We start from the raw sequence: 11,579 nt of genomic DNA, 5'->3' as shown, positions 1-11,579 counted from the left end.
TTAACCTGAGTGCTAATTCACTTAGGTTCAGCAGTAAGGCACATCAGGAGCTAGGAACGCAACAGACGGTTAGCCGTAGCTCCCAGAAGCTACATTTTTAGACGTGAGAAAAGAAAGGGTTTATTAAAAGGAAATTAATAATCAGGCAGATGGCCGCAGTAAAAAAACTGCATCATGCGGAAGGAAAATGTCCCAAAAAGCAGAGAGAAATTTCAGGAGTGCCATGCTTTGTTCTCTCTGGGCTTTACAGCAGAAGTACTTTGCCCCTTTTGTGTCTTGTCTAATGTTTGGTGCACCAATCTGTTCTCGTGTTCAATTCATGTATGTTCGTGTCCAGTCTGTATGAATGAATGTTCTATGTTTTATGTTGGGTAATAAAGATGGCCAAAAACAAAACAAAACAAAACAAAAAAACAAAAAAACAACTTTATCTGCAAAGCCGAGAGCTGCCACGTGCTTCAACCAGGAAACAGACACATGGCAGGAGGGCCCCTGCTGGAAAAACTAGGACAGCCAGGGCTATACAGAGAAACCCTGTCTCAAAAAAACAAAAAAACAAAAAAACAAAAACAAAAAAAAAAACAAAAAAAAGAAAGAAAGAAAAACTGTTCGTTACAGGAAAAAAGGGAGAGTCTACAGCCTCTTAGTTTCAGGGTAAAAAAAGCTGATGAATGGTTTTTTTCCTGGAGGGTTCTCTACAATCATGATTAATATGTTTGGCAAATGATAAAGTGCTTTTTATTCCATGATTGTAGCTAGAAAAATTAATATTCTCTGATTGGTCTAAATGTAACTGCTTCATTTGGTTCTTTTTTTATTGGTAATGTGCTCTGCGTGGTTTCACTATCAGCTCATAAGTTATGGATTAAGATTAATAATTGTTACATTGCTACGGATGGTTAGTCTTAAAATTGATAACTCAAGTTTAATGTCTTTCCAACACGTGGCATAAGGCAGGCCAAGAGGCTGGGTCTCTAAAGATATTTCTAGTTAAGCCAGATTCAAGGGAATTTCACCTGGCCAAACAAAGATGATTAGGAAGGAGTCCATCAACCCTCCTCTGCTGTTCCTAGAGGAAGTTTGGCTGTGTGGCTTGAATGTGACTCTGTTTGACCTGCCGGCTCATCAGAATAAGGCTCTCAACTTATTTATGAAGATATTCATAGACATAGAGACCCACAGCCAGATGAATAGATGAGAGCTGATTTTTGTAATAAACAGAACCAAGTATGGAAATCTCAAAGTTCTGTGCACCAGGGAAGGTAGAAGGAGGGATTCATTTTTTAATAGATTAGCATTAGGAAAGTCAAGATCAGGACAGGATGAGATGTCATAAGCCAGCTAACACTGCCTTCATCTACTACAGATATCCTTCTACAGAGTCTGAAGTTCACCTCCGAATCCGAGTAAAGATCTGAGTGTCAAAAATATGGCTTTATTTAAAAAGAAGAATAAGAATAAGAAGAATATGGCTTTATTTTTATACAGTCTTGTTTTAGAACCCTTCCTTTCTTTTTCAGATTTTCTTCTGAGACAGTCCCAACCTCCCCTCTTCTAAGACCTCCATCCAGTCTGAGTGTTGGATTTAAGGGAGTAAAAAAAAAAGTCTTTAACCTTTAACCTAAGGCAGGACTTGGAACACAGATTCAAACCAGGGTTTCTTTGTGTAATCTCTTTTCCAATATAAAACCTCATTATGGTGTTTAAAGATGTCTGATCCACAATTCTACGGATCTCCGAATCTGTATATTTAGCCAGTGTTGGGAACTGCAACATATTCAGTATTCTGTGACCAGTGAGGACTATGGAGTCCTTTGCTGCTCTTAGCATTCTAAATTTGCCAACATCCAGTAATGCCTGAAAAGAAAATGTGGGCCTTTGGGAAGCAAGTGTATGACCCAAATGTAATCCCATGCCTTTGATTGCTTCGTCATGAAGAGAGCAAATGGGCCCTTCACACTCAGGAAATTCTCATGCTGGACTTATTTTCCTCAGTGTCCAGGGGACAGTCAGTTGGAAGGAAGTCTGTGCTCACCTGTGTGCTCCCTAACGGGGCCTCCGGGCCTCTTACCCAACCTGCACTCCCATAGAAAGGCTTGAGGCTAACCAAACCCTGAGCCAGTGTGACCATAGACAAAGCCACACTGGAACACGCTATGGGATTAGAAGTAATGTGTGCTGCACAAGTGTTTGTTTGGGAAATGAGCTTAATTGCTCTTCTAGAATGAAAATATTGGGGCTGAGGAGATGAGTCAGCAGGGAAAGTCCATGCTTTGATAGCATAAAGAACTGAGTGTGGATCCCACAACCCATGTAAAAGCTGGGTCAGGTAGAGCACCCATCTATAATCCCAGCACTGCTACAGTGAGATAGAAGTGGATTGAGAACCCTTGGAAGTTCACAGCCAGTGAGACTGACAGGTACAGGCATGAACAACATGAGACTCAGTCTCTCAATCAAGGTAGAAAGTGAAAACTGACACCCAGAGGCTGCCCTCTGACCTCCACAAGCCATCTCTCTCCATCTCTCTCTCACACACACACACACACACACACACACACACTCACACACACATACATACACACAGAGAGACACTCACACACACTCACACACACACATACTCACACACAGACACAGACACACACACACATACATACACACACACACATACATACACACATACACACACAGAGACACTCACACACACACATACATACACACACAGAGACACACACAGAGACACTCATACACACACACCACTTGAATATGTTTCTCAAGGGTATCTTCCTTCCATGATTACCAAATATGGGAATGAGTGTTGCCACAGGAAGAGTGGAGGAAAATATCAATGAGGGATGAGCAGGTATCACAGCTGAAGCACCTGACCTTGGAATGACAGACACAGGTGCAGTGCAGGAAGAGTGGGGAGAGCTATGCTAAACACAGGGAGTCCCTGGCCTCAACATTGGGTGAGCATTAATGCGTCCTTTCAGGTGTTTGTGGTTGTTGTGATTCTGTAGATGAGTCAATTGCAGTAGGGCACTGGGGCTTAGAAAGCAACACTCATCCACCAAACAAGGGACTCACAAGCAGGCACCCAGGGGTCAAAGGCCTGCTTAGGCAGAAGAGTCAGCCTATCACTATGATGGGACAGAGAAGTAAAACACCTTGGCCTTGAGGTTGTATAGTTTGGGAGTGTGCCTTTGTACACCGTATTCTTGGATTTAAGAGTGTCTTTATTAATTCATTCAGCAACCCTTGTTGAATATTTCTGGAATTTTCTGAAGCACCTTTGTGATTTTTATTCTTGTATTTTTGCTATTTTGTTGTATTTTTCATTTTGGGAAAGAAACACTATGTAGTTTAGGCTGACTTCAACGCCATTCATTGCCTCAGCCTTCAGATGGCTAGGATTATAGTGTGCTATGCACAGGAGTAGGTTGAGAGCTTTTAATGTCAATCAAATCCTGTCAATCAAATCCTGTCCAACTGTCTTTTGGGTTTTACGGCTAAGTAAACTAAAACCCACACAGGGGAACTTTCAAAATCTGTAATAAAATCCATGATTGAACTCGTCTGCATGGATCTATCCATGAACTGACTATAGAGATCACACAAATCAAAACAGCTTTGTTACACTAATTAAATGACATAGATAGACTTTGTGTTTATAATTCATACTTTATCAAGTTTTTCAAAGTGTCAAGATATTATTTTGAAATTATTAAATCTGCATTGACAGATTGTTCATTGATGATCATCTCTCTCAGTAAACTTGACAAGACAAGGCAGAAATCAGTCCAGCAAAAACTATTCGTAGTAAACACAACAAAAAGCTCTCTCAAGAAAAGGGTTATTTCTGTTATTTCACATACTTTCCTGTAATCTTAATCTTAATTGTAGATTAATATGATTGATATGATGAGCTGATATGACCTCATAAGCCCAGCACCTGGGAGGCTAAGGTAGGAAAGAGGACCTGGAGTTGTAGACTGGCCTGGTGTAGAGCAAAACCCTGTCTTAGGAAGAAAGGAAGGAAGGAAGGAAGGAAGGAAGGAAGGAAGGAAGGAAGGAAGAAGGTACTGGCTGTTATTCCAGAGGACCTGACACCTACTCACAATTATCTTCAACTCCAGTTCCAGGGAATCTGATGCCATCTTCTGGCCTCTATGGGCAATTTAAGTGTATGTGTACACACCCACACGTACAAATCTGTATCACAGATAAACACAAACATAGATTTAAAAATAAAAATAAATCAAAAAGAACAAACAGAAGACAAGGTGGTCTGAGATTTGTTTTCCACGGAACTGGGGATGAAACCAAGGCCTTGCACACAGTGGGCAGGCGCCCTGCCACCAAGCCCCAGCTCCAGCCCCCAAGATGCTCTTTCAAGTTTTGCTTATGGGAGCACAGGAAGGGGCAGGCGCTTAAGGCGTTTGTTTCCAGGAGCATAGAGAGCTGTGTTTGCATGCTGGTAGGATAGTCCAGTGCAGGCCAAGGTTAGAGGTGCCGCTGCTGCAGGCTGGTAGCTGTGAATGCAGGATACAGAGAGGCGTTGGTCTGGCTGTGCTTTGCAATATTAATCAATGACCAGCTCCAAAATTAAGAGTACACGCTGCTCTTGTAGAGGACCCAAGGTCAGTCCCCACCATTCATATGGGACTACTCACAATCAGTAGCTCTAGTTCCAGGGGATACGACACCCTCTTGTGGATTCCTCAGGCACCTGCACTCCCATGTGCACATATGTGCATGTACTGTGTGGGTGCATGTGTGCACAAACACACACAAAGTCAATTGAGATAGGGGCTGGAGAGATGGCTCAGTGATTAAGAGCATTTGCTGCCCTTGTAGGGGACCTGAAATCAGTTTCCAGCACTCATACTAGGTGCCTCTGGAAAAATCAATAATGTCTTCTGGCCATTCTGGGCACCACAAGCACATGGTGTAGAGACAAGCAGGAGAAACTCACAGCCTGATGACCACCTGAACTTCCCTCACACTCATATGGTAGAAGGAATTACTACAGGTTGTCTCTGACCTCCATGCATGTGCACCACAAGTAGTATAAATAAAACCTAGTTCAAATAGGTGCCATTGAGACAGGGAGTTCTGGGCACAAACTCTGGAGCACAGGATCTGTGACTTGTGCCAATAGTCACAAGAGCCAGCCCGCAAAGCTTCCTTCATGTCTCCCTAAGGTCCAGTCACAAAACACAGGTCACTTTCTCTAAACTTGAAAGCTATGTGCCTGCCCTTCAAAGCCCACTAAATAATTCCAGCAAAGGTAGGGGCGCTTGAAAGCCAAGGTCTCCCTGAGAATGCTCTTGTAGCAGGCCCTTCACTGCTCTGAATCAAGCTGATTCGCAACTAAAGTATGCCACACAAAGTGTCTGGCACAGTGAAAGCTCGGGGCTATGCAACTCCTCTCTCAGCAGCAGCTTCGGTATCACTGCTCTTGACTCCTCTGCATTCACTTACCGTCTTCAGGGATTCTTCCTTCTGCATGGAGTACTGATGTAAGCTAGTTCATTATGCCAGCTGTGCCCCGGGATCCCAGCACCAAACTGAGCAATTGGTGGAAACGGCAAATCACTTTATGCTGTGCTTCTGACGCAGGGCCATCTGCCACTCAGGCCGAAGACAGAAATGTTCTAGTGTTTCTAGGTAGCTTAAGCAAATAATCTCATTTCAAAAGCCTCACATACCCACAGTCCTATTTTTAAAGTGCTGGTTTCTGATTTCTAGTGTTCTGCATACCTCCTCCTACCCTGAGATAAACTTGGAAACTCAAGTCCTACAAAGACAATCCTTAAGATTCTGTTTTAAGGAAACCTCTGAGACAGGCTGGAAGGATGGTGGCTCAGCAGCTAAGAGTGCTGACTGCTCTTACAGGGTCCTTCCCCGGTTCATTTCTCAGAAGCTCAGAGCTTGGAGGCTCACAACTACCTGTAACCCTAGCTCCAAGAGGATCCAACGCCCTCTTCTGGCCTCTATCGATACTGGCTTTCAGGAATGCATTGTACCTTTCCCTCATGCAACCCTCCAACCCCCAAAAGCCTGGGTGTATGGTGGTGAATGCCTTAATTACAGCTATTTGAATCTCTGTGCATTCAAGGCCAGCCTGTACTACATAACAATTTCCAGGGCTACACAGTGAATCTCTGTTGGTATACCACACACACACACACACACACACACACACACACACACACACACACACCACAAACACCTATCTGTACATCAATGTATGTAAGAGAGGTCAGTTGTAGTGGTGTGCATCATAATGCCAGCTGGTTGGAGGTGGAGGCAGGAATGGGAATTCAAAGCTTACCTCTGCCACATAGTGAGTCTCAGCACAGCTGGTATGACCATCCAAAAAGAACAACAGATGGGGATTCAAAGCAACCTTCCAGCTTCCAGCAGCTCAGACTGGAGACTGAGAACTACTACTTAATGAGGTTGGGGATGGGGAAACACACATTCATGACTGTGCATGAGAAGAGACACCCAGAGACTGACTGTCTTATGAAGACGGGTGAGAAAAGTACATCAGCCATGGGCCTACAGAGCCCACAGAGTCAGCGAAAGAGACACTGGAGACGAAACAAGCAGAGGATGCAGCAGCCAGGAGCAGCAGCAGCCGTCCATCTGGCTACACTGGGAGCTGTAGACTGTTGTTTCTTGGTGTAAAAGCAGAGTGCAGCAATGAGGATCACAAGGTCAATTCACTCTTGCTGCACACTGAGACGACAGAGACCCTGAATTCCATGCACAATCACAGAATACAGTGGGAGGGGCTGCAGAGATGGCTGAGCAGTTAAGAGTAACTGCTGCTCTTGTAGAGGAGCTGAATTTGGCTCATCACCCACATAGCAGCTCAACCCACTTAAAAAAAATTATCTCATGTATGACTACAATGTAGCTGTCTTCAGACATACAGAAGAGGATATCAGGTCCCATTATAGATGGTTGTGAGCCACCATGTGGCTGTGATTCCTGGGAACTGAACTCAGGACCTCTGGAAGAGGAAACAGTCCTCTTAACCAGAGCCATCTCTCCAGCCTGACTCTAGGAGATAAAACACCTATTTCTGAGCCAGGCAGTGGTGGCGCGCACCTTTATTCCCAGCACTTGGGAGGCAGAGGCAGGGGGATTTCTGAGTTCAAGGACAGCCAGGAACTGAGAAACCCTGTCTTGAACCCCCTCTGCCCCCCCCCCATTTCTGACCTCTGTGGCCACTACACTCCTGTGCACAAACAAACCCACCGACACACTGATAATTTGAAAAACCACCTACAGATGTGGGTAATGGAAGCACAAGGCCCTACTATGATACCCTTGGTCCTTTATCTCCCTTCCCAACATGCACTTCTCTAAGGGCACCTGTCACAAGGAACTTCAGTACTCTGAGAACAGGGACAGCCCTGGTTACACCACTTGTACTGATCAAATAAATGGCTACAACAGCAGGGTGAACGTTACCTAGCTTTTACTCTTGCCAGCAGCCCAAAGGATAAGGAGGGATCGTTAAGACTGGCAAGAGTTAACTCACCCGTGTTAGACCACCACAGAAGGGACTGTGCGACACATCAGGAGGTGGTATATTTGTTTACAGTTTATTGAGTACAGTATAGGAATGTAGCACGCTGGTCAGTAACTGGAGTACTGCCTGCAGCACATTGTTCTAAGAATTTCATACCGGAGTACAACCCACTAGGATATGCCCCCCACCCCCTTTCCGACTGGCTGTCTTAAATTCATTTCTCTTTTCACTCTGAATATTCTATTTATTTTTGCTTTCCATCTCTCATCTTCACTTGTAGCTCTCTGGCCATCTTCCTTCTGCTCCCACCATTCCTGTTGTCTCTGGTGGTCTCATGGTGGATGCTTTTCACTTCCTCTGCTTGTTTTTGAGGTTATCTTGGTGGTTTCCATCTTCCTGTGACACCTTTTGGTATGCTAGGAGCAGCTCTGCCACTTAGCCATGTTCCCAGTCCTCGCCTTATGGTACTTACCACCACCCATATGGACGTTATCCCCACGTCCATGGCTCAATAGGTGGTCCTAACTGGTGTTTTGAGAGGCAGTGAGACATGGCAGCTGGCAGTTGAATCACAGGGTCAGGCCTTTGATGCTTATATCTTCTTTGCTTCCTATCTCTCTCTGCTCCTCCTTCCTCCCAAGCCATTACTTGGTAATTAACTCCTCCTGCTGCCAAAACAGCCCTCACCTCTGTTCCTTTCTCACTCTGGCAGACCATAACCCTGAAACTGGGCCAAAATGAACCTCTCCTCCCCTAAGATGCTCCTGTCAGGCATCTATTGACAGTTACATAAAACATATACACTACTACACCACAATGACAAGCATTTTTAAAGACTAAAAGACATAAACATCCCAACCCAATGACTGGGATCCAAGTGGGAATGGCTAGAAAGTAGAAAGGGGCATGGGGCTCAAGACCCACTGCTTGGCATCCATCCTATAGCCACAACAGAAACTCCAGGACAGGGAGACCTACCGAAAAACACCAATGCATGCACCGTGGGGCAGTGGACTATCAAAGGTAGCCTTAGCTCAAAGGGGACCACCAGGCTACCTTTCACGGCCCACTGCCCCACAGTACACAATATATCAAGGTACACTCATCATTGAAGCAGCAAAGAGGGATCTAGGTACAAGATCCCTCAACGTAACCCAACACTTCATGACAACTTCGAGGTACGTCCTAAAAAGGTTGCACCTTGAACAGTCTCCAACATGTGACTGACCTATATACCCCAAAGGCGTGTAAAGCTCAACCAGAAGACAGAAATAAGAAAGAAAGCAAAACGAACCCTTTAAAAGTTCTACTCTGTCAAGTAAGATTGCTGGACGGTGGTGGCCCACACCTTTAATCCCAGCACTTGGACAGAGGCAAGTTTTCTCTTTCTCAAGTTTTGTTTTCTCTCATTATGTAGCTTGGCTGATTTGAACAGAGATCAGCCAAGCTACAAAAGATGATCCTGTCTCAAAACAAAAGCAATCCATACAATCAAGGTACAGAATGGAAATGAGAAAAATGGTGATGCATCACAGTATACCACACACACGTATGAAAATGTCACAATGACACGGTATCTTTACAGTTCTACCATATAGAGACTGGCAAGGGGCATGGTCAAACACATTTACAACCTTGCAGAGGTTATTTTTAACATAGACACAATTGTGGAAAAATTAACCCAAAAGATTTAAGTCTATAAAATGTAAAAGCAGTCAAAGAATTATGAGATTATAGGGAAAAAAAAAAAGGTTTAGGTCAGGAGAATAAAATCCACTTCAAAATTAAGCCTATAAATTATTGGCTGTTACGCTGGGTGTGGTGGTGCACGCCTTCAATCCCAGCACTCGGGAGGCAGAGACAGGCGGATTTCTGAGTTTGAGGCCAGCCTGGTCTACAAAGTGAGCTCCAGGACAGCCAGGGCTATACAGAGAAACCCTGTCTCAAAAAACAAACAAACAAAAAATTGGCTGTTTCCAGGAACACAGTAAAAGCCAGTTACCCCAGAAGATACCACCAGTACCACAAAATCCAGCTGTAGTTACAATGGTTATTTACTTTTAAGACAGGATTATGCTGGGCACGGTAATATATACCTTTAATTCCAGCAACTGGGAGGCAGAAGGAAGTTCAAGGCCAGCCTGGTCTATATTGTTTCAGGACAGCCAGAGCTACATTGTGAGACTCCGTCTCAAAAAGATAAAAGACTGCTTCACCATGTATCCTGGATTGGCCTGGAACTCAGAGATCCATTTACCTGCCTCTGCCTCCCAAGTGCTGATATCATAGATGTGAGTCACCATGCCCCACCCAGCAGTGTTCTTAACCCTAGACATACTATGCTCCTAATAATTCAAAGTAAAATATGTGGGCATCAAGATTGAATACCACAGAATTAACTGCGGCTCTTCCAGAGGTTGGATTTGGTCTTTAAGCACTCACACCAGCAGCTCACAACTCTGAAGCTCCAGAGGACCTAGAGGCCTCTGTTAGCACCACACACATAAACAAAACAGTAAGTCAAGAAAGGGAGACACTGTGCATTTGTAATGAAGAAAGGCAAACCGTCTCCCAATGGTCACTGAACATTTCAAGAGGCTCAGATGTGCCATTACACAGGCAGGTGGCAACCACACCACCACACTTTTGTTTCATTTCAAATAGCTACAAGGACCATTATGATAAATGCTTGAGGCATACATAGCCCGACTTGACACAATGTACAAATCTCAAAACATCACCTGGAAACCTTAGATAGTACATTGTTTTTGTTTTACTAAAACCATTATACATATCTTCTTCAAGTACTCAAACCCAACAGTAAGCTTTATAAATTGTTTCAAAGCAACCTTTTAATAAAAAAATAATAATTTATGTGCACATGAATACTGATGTCCAAGGAGACCAGAGGTGGATGTGGGTCCTCTTGAAGAGCAGTGTGTGTTCTTAACTCTGGCTCCACTCGCCAGCCCCTAAATTATCTTTTTTGAAACATCTGTGTGTGTGCATACATCACCATTTGTGCATGGAGGCCAGAGGACAACTTGCAGGAGTTGGTTTTCTCCTTCCACCACGTAGATCCCATGGACTGAGCTTGAGTCTTCAGGGTGGCTGCTAAGTGACTATGCCTTTACCAGCTGAGTCACCTTACCATATCCAAAGTACACTTCCCTGTTGAATACTCACTCTTAGGCACCGAGATCCACTATCTGCCTCCACAATGCTGGGTGACACATGTGTCATTATATACAACTTTTAGAGATGGAACCCAGGGCACAGTACATGTGCTAGGCAAGTGCTCTACCAATGAACTACATTTGTAGCCATTAACACGTCTTTTAAAAAGACTGATCTTTATTTTTTGTTTGAGTGGTTTGCCTGCAGGCATGTACACCACATGTGTGTCTGATGCCGTGGAGACCAGAAGAGAGTATCAGGGCCTCTGGAGTCGAAGTTATAGGCAGCTGGGGGCTACAAGATTGACTGCTAAGCACCTGTCCAGACTTCTTGACAACACCCATTTTTGATAATTCTTTGCTCTTAATCAAAAGACTTAAAAAATTATGGCAATCTCATTATAGTGCCCATTAAAATTCTCTCATTTGAGTGATTCCCTTCCAACTATCATTTGATTTTTTTGAAGAAATTATTAAACTCACACATTTTCACTAATTTTACATCAGGTTAAAGTATTAACATTTTCAAATTTCAAGAGAAGCCTAGTAATTGCCTCTGAATGCTTTTAAGACCACTCACTCTTTGACACAAGCCCCATTCTGAGAATCTGTATGTACATGACATGTGTCAACTATAGGAAAGACTCCATTAGAGCCCTCTTTATCGTCAGGATCCCCAGTGCAGCTGCTTGGTGTCTACCTCCCTCAAGTGTTGGATCAGAAGTGCTGTACATTAAGTCAGGCATGGTGGCATATATAGGCAGTATCATCCATGAGTTCTAGGACAGCTTGGCCTATATAGCAAGATCCCAGCCACTCAGGGCAACAGAAAGACTCTGTTGCCCTGCCCTTAC

General features: G+C 44.0%; 1 non-coding gene across 1 annotated transcript; it reads right to left on the bottom strand.

Annotated features, from left to right (window-relative positions):
* Nucleotides 1-8,543: 8,543 nt before the first annotated feature.
* Nucleotides 8,544-8,634, bottom strand: Mir3061 (microRNA 3061). The gene has a single exon (NR_037221.1). It is a non-coding gene; the product is annotated as a microRNA 3061 (primary transcript).
* Between the last annotated feature and the right edge of the window lie 2,945 nt (nucleotides 8,635-11,579).

The sequence above is a fragment of the Mus musculus genome, chromosome 11, assembly GCF_000001635.26.
Source record: "Mus musculus strain C57BL/6J chromosome 11, GRCm38.p6 C57BL/6J".
In the NCBI taxonomy this organism is placed as follows: domain Eukaryota; kingdom Metazoa; phylum Chordata; class Mammalia; order Rodentia; family Muridae; genus Mus; species Mus musculus.
Note: the sequence above shows the minus strand (reverse complement) of the source record. Positions and strands in the feature narration are given on the sequence as shown.